The 5,644-nt window shown below is 38.1% G+C and overlaps 1 long non-coding RNA gene across 1 annotated transcript; it reads left to right on the top strand.

Annotated features, from left to right (window-relative positions):
- Nucleotides 1-1,341: 1,341 nt before the first annotated feature.
- On the top strand, nt 1,342-5,297 carry LOC311053573. The gene is made up of 4 exons (XR_014601646.1): nt 1,342-1,479; nt 2,634-2,740; nt 4,616-4,699; nt 5,150-5,297. It is a non-coding gene; the product is annotated as an uncharacterized lncRNA (long non-coding RNA).
- Nucleotides 5,298-5,644: the final 347 nt, after the last annotated feature.

The following is a 5,644-nucleotide window of genomic DNA, read 5'->3' as shown; positions in this document are numbered from 1 at the left end:
TTTGAAAATAGCAGATCTACAAGCTTGAAGATCTGCTATTTTCACAATAAAGTCTAAACTAAACGTAATGCATCAACTCCTACATTCCAAGTGCTTAGTTATCAGGGTGGGGGGTCCCCAGTTCAAATATGATTATTTTGGGGGGTCGCAGCCTGAAAGGGTTGAGAACCACTGGGTTAGATCACTGTTTCCCAAACAGTGGGTGGGGACCCATTTGTGGGTCATGGACACATTTTTATGGGTCACGAGGAAAGATCCCTTTTTTCCGTTTCCTACAAAAATATATTATATTATTATTTCAAAAATCTAAAATCTTCCAAGCAATTTCAAAAATCTAAAATCTTCATCAATAAAAATACTAAAATCAAAAATGTATCAAAATAATTTCATTAATACATTAAAAAATCGACGAAATTCCATCAATTAATAAAAAAAAACGCCTCGAAAATAGCAGATTTACAAGCCCGGGACGCGTGGTGAGCTTTCAGATCTACTATTTTAACTAGTTTGGATCCCGGGGAGTCATCATACCTGCCAACATTAGACTGTGAAGATTTTCTTCCATTACAATTGCCCCCCCCCCCCAGTATATATACAGTATATATTATTATATATTTTTAAATTTAATTTTACATTTCTTGTCCTTTTCTTGTGATGTGACATAAATAATATATTGAATAATAATAATTATTATTATTATTACACTTATTATTATTATTATTATTATTGTTTTTATATTAATTATAATAATAATAATAATTATTATTATTATTGTTATTATGACAACATGCATCCAATAACTTATTTACTTCATATGGCAACTTCCTGAATGCCAAAACAGACCGGTGCTATGGTTACAAAAATGAACAGATCTACAGATCTACATCTGGTCGCCATTCAACGCGTTGTGAGCTTGTAGATCTGTTGTTGTTTTTTACACGCAATGCATTCTGGGTTGTGAACCGTGTTGCCATATCTGCTTATTATAAGCGACTTTGGGCTTGTTTTTCTGTGAAGTTGCTTGTAGTTATTTGGGCTTGCTTCCATTTTTTATTTATTGTTTAAACCAGTTCTCAAACATCTGCATGTCAAGGATGCCCAAATTAATGCATTTTTCCGCAGACCCCCATCTGTTTCAAATAATATTACAAATATATTTAACTTTTTCTTTTTGAAAATAGCAGACCTACAAGCTCACAACGTGTTGCAAATGCGACGCACTGTGAGCTTGTAGATCGGCTATTTTCAAATAGCCAATGTAGGGTTAAGGCTTATTTTCATAGACCTGGCTGCTTATTTCTCTCACAGAATCTGGCAACAGTGACCAGAGCGGGGAGAATGAAACGCTCGAGCCACTCGAGCTGCGCTCTCACTTCTAAATACAGTTAGACAAATTGCGTTACTTTGGTTTCATTCAAATAATTATTAACCGACTTCAGAGAAGATAAAAGAAAGAAGAAGAAGAAGCAGACATTTTAGGTGAGTGTTGACACACAGAAATACTATTTATGTAGACTTTAGCCTACTACTGTTACTGTAGGCTATTGATAACAACTGTTGTCTGGAGTCACCACCCAACTCTATGATCACGACACGTTGTTTAGCGATTTCATTTGTCTCGATAAAGGGATTTTATGACAATAATTTCAAGAAATGATAGCGGGATATACAATATAATTTATAATATAGGCTACTACTAGCCTACTGCTTGCCTATAAGGTGAGTTTTTAATTATTAATAATTATGTTTAACAGCAAATGTGTTATAGTTTAAGTGTGATGTTGTGTTGGGGTTGTATTTGAGTACATTTAGCAAATTCAGATATCATTTCAGTAGAATAGTATAGGCTAATGTTTAGCTAATGTGTCTAACACACACACACACACACACACACACACACACACACACACACACACACACACACACACACACACACACACACACACACACACACACTCTGTGTGTGTGAGAAAGAGCACAAATAAAATGAAAACTTAGACAGAGGTCTTCAACAGGGGGTCCGCGGAGGTACTGCAGGGGTCCGCGACCCCTAGGGGGTCCACGGAGGTACTGCAGGGGTCCGCGACCCCAAGGGGGTCCACGGAGGTACTGCAGGGGTCCGCGAAATTGTTGCTTGATTACACAATTAGACCTTTTTTTTCAAAAATGTCAATTTTTCTTTAAATATTTTTTTAATATTTTCCATATTTATGTTTAAAATAAATTATGATTCTATCTATTTTGAATAGCTTGTATACATGATTATTGTGCAATTGACAGATTGTTGATAGTATTCACATTGGGTACATAGCCACCCTACTCACTGTACCTTGTACATGTATGTTTGAATTAAAAGCATGAATATATTAATCTATCTATTATTTTAATTGCTTAGTATTGAATGCACAATAACATGGTATGTTTATACACATGAATCACAATTTTATAGGCCTACATAATTATACAATATTTGTATATAAAACATTTTAAAAACGTTGAAGACCCCTGCCTTAGCTTGTTGTTGATATATTGACAAAATGCACATGGTCTGAATGCATGGATATAATGCTTGACATTTGAGAGCCACTGTTGTAGATCCTTCAATGCTCAATAAATCCATCATTTGTGCACAGGGAGTCTTATTTGACCACCGCCTGTATGTGAGAGACTGCATTGTTGACCACCTTGAGTCGTCCGCCCGTCCGTCTGTCTGTCTGTCTGGTGTCCAAACTGTCAGCAGGTAAGATTGGTATAGCTTCGGTCTAGGCACTTTAACCTCATATACATTGGCTATTTGAAAAGGGGCTTGTAGATCGGCTCTTTTAAAACAAACGCTTGAAAAAAAATAGAAGGATTTGGACCCTTTTTTTAAGTTAAACTACACAGCCCAGCCCCATACCCTCCATAACTCCATAGGCTTGCAGCCTAATTCATACATTGACATGATGGTGTATTGAAATTAGTTTGGGCAGATAGGCTATTTCTCAGCAGAATGTGTAAGAAAATCTTAACTGAAAGAAATGCCATTTCTATAGAGCAGGGGTTCCCAAACTGTGGTGCGCGCACCCCAGGGGGTGCGTGACCTGCCATCTAGGCAAACCAACCTAATTGGTTTGCCTAGATGACGCCCCGGGGGGGTGCGTCATCTAGGTCAGGATGTAATAAGGGGTGCACAGCTAAATAAGTTTGGGAACCGCTGCTATAGAGCACCGAAGTCCTGACGTCACTGCCAGTAGAGGGCGCATGATTCCGCAGGTTCATGGCTTTACTTTTTGTATTGATATCTTCATTGGGGAATCTTAGATCGCTTCATATAAGAACTGTGTTCCAAAAATAAACACACCACCCTGGTGCTTTTACTCATATGGATATGAAGCATTGACTGAAGGTGTAAATGTACACATTTACCCAAAGAGTAACACAATATAAACACTAGAAACGAGTCAAACAACCCAAAGACTACATTTCCCATGAACGCGGCTGCTGTGGGGACAGTGATTTCAGACCCGGAAGTAGTAGTTCTTAAGACTTTTAAGGCAGAATTAAAGGTAGGGTAAGTGATATTTTTTGGTTAAAACAAAAAGTATTTTGTTAAAAGGTTAAATCACTATATTCTGATAGTAATCATTGCTATAGAGTGTTTGTTCAGTAACAGGAGTCTCCCCGTCTCTCCAGCTCTTTAATAAACAGAAAATATTTTTTTAGGTAGGTTTCAAAATCTCAGCCAATCAGGAGAAAGTACCCATTTTTAAGCTTCATTTTTATAGTGTTCCAGTTCCATTTTTTTCTGCTCATTTCTTGTCATCACTTCAAATTTCACTTGTTTAATCTATATCCTGATTGAGTTCTCTATCCTGATTGGAAAAAATTGGAAATGAAACTAAAACTGAGACGAAAATGTATTTTGTGTTTAATAAAGAGCTGGAGAGACAAGGAGATTCCTTTAACTGAACAAACACTCTATAGCAATGAGTACTATCAGAATATAGAGCTATTTAACACTTATTTCAACCAAAGAAAATCACTTACCCTACCTTTAATTCCATTTTCGGCAGAAACAGGCTGTATCAAATATGAATGAATATCATAAACGATGCAGAGCCACCCCCCTGACAAAAACGCCAGGGTGGTGTGTTTATGTTTGGAACACAGTTCTTATATGACGTGATCTAAGATTCCCAAATGGGGATTTCAACATAAAAAATAAAGCCACGAACCCTGGAACAGCGCCCTCTACTGGCCCTCTACTGGCAGTGACGTCAGACTTCGGTGCTCTATTAAACAAAATTGTAAAGACGTTTTCACACCTGGTTACGTTTGACTACACAGCCATTTGAAGAAAGATAATTTATTGGACTGTAAATATAATAGCAACACAGTGCATGCATACAGTACAGATGAGTGATTTACATTTGACAAACGGCTATTGATGTCGCACTGTAGTTAAATTAAATAGTTGTAATGTGATGCATTTGTATGTGATTTAATCATGGTCCAAAGGTGCAGTATGACAGGAGATGCAGTCGACCCTAAAGTATTTTCATATTTTCTTATATGTCCCTCTTTGAAAAATATGTTTGGACACCCGCTGACATACACCATCATTTGCCCACAGGGAGTGTGAGCCACCTTCCACCTGCAAGCTGTCCTTCACCTGTGGCCGTACCCCCTGCTGTGAGACGCTCTCTATCAGCAGCAGGTATGTTTGATAACACCAATAGATACATAGGGAGATCATGGACAGGAATGCCCACACACGTCACATCTGGATTTAGCATGGTTTATGTATGTTTATGTCTGCAAACAAAGTGTTAGATTTTTTCAGGACTACCATAATGTTGAATGAATCACTTGGAGTAGCTTCCCACACAACACGCTTTAACAGGTAACCTAAGAATGGCAGCTTCCATTGTAAAATCTGTAGTTAACAAGTAACCCAAATGGACTATTTGTGTCCATTGGATTATACTAGTTAAATTAACAGAGGGTTTACATGTTGTATGACGAAGTAGAGCTTTCATTTACAAAAACGGAACAAAAAAAGATTAAAGGATGTTGATACAAGGTTTCTGCCCGACAGCAACGAATAAGAAATTGCTTCCTACACAAATTATTGTTTCATATAAGCCTATTTGTTTTTATGTTTCAGAGGCTGTAAGAAAGTAACGCATTCATCCAAGTCCTCAGGATTCCGATGTTGAGAAGGAGATTAGGGTGTGGCTGCGTAATTCAAGTGACAGAGCGGGTGGACAAAAGGAGCCCTATCACAGTCTGCCAGCTAGCAGTGAGGCCCCAGTGGAAGAGTAAGCTTTGACAATGAATACTTAGGTAAAAGTATAAATATGTTAGAGTGTGTGTGTGTGTGTACACACGCACGCACGCGCGCGCGCGCACGCACGCACGCACACACACACACACACACACACACACACACACACACACACACACACACACACACACACACACACACACACACACACACACACACACACACACACACACACACACACACACACACACACACACTCTGCTTGCACATACAGTGTACATACAATGTTACAGCCTTATTCAAAAATGTTACTCAACATTCTCCAGACTATACCCCATAATGACAAAATAAAATAGATGTTTAAGATGTTATGGC

The sequence above is a fragment of the Gymnoscopelus microlampas genome (genome assembly GCF_963454915.1).
Source record: "Gymnoscopelus microlampas genome assembly, chromosome: 10".
NCBI lineage: Eukaryota > Metazoa > Chordata > Actinopteri > Myctophiformes > Myctophidae > Gymnoscopelus > Gymnoscopelus microlampas.
Note: the sequence above shows the minus strand (reverse complement) of the source record. Positions and strands in the feature narration are given on the sequence as shown.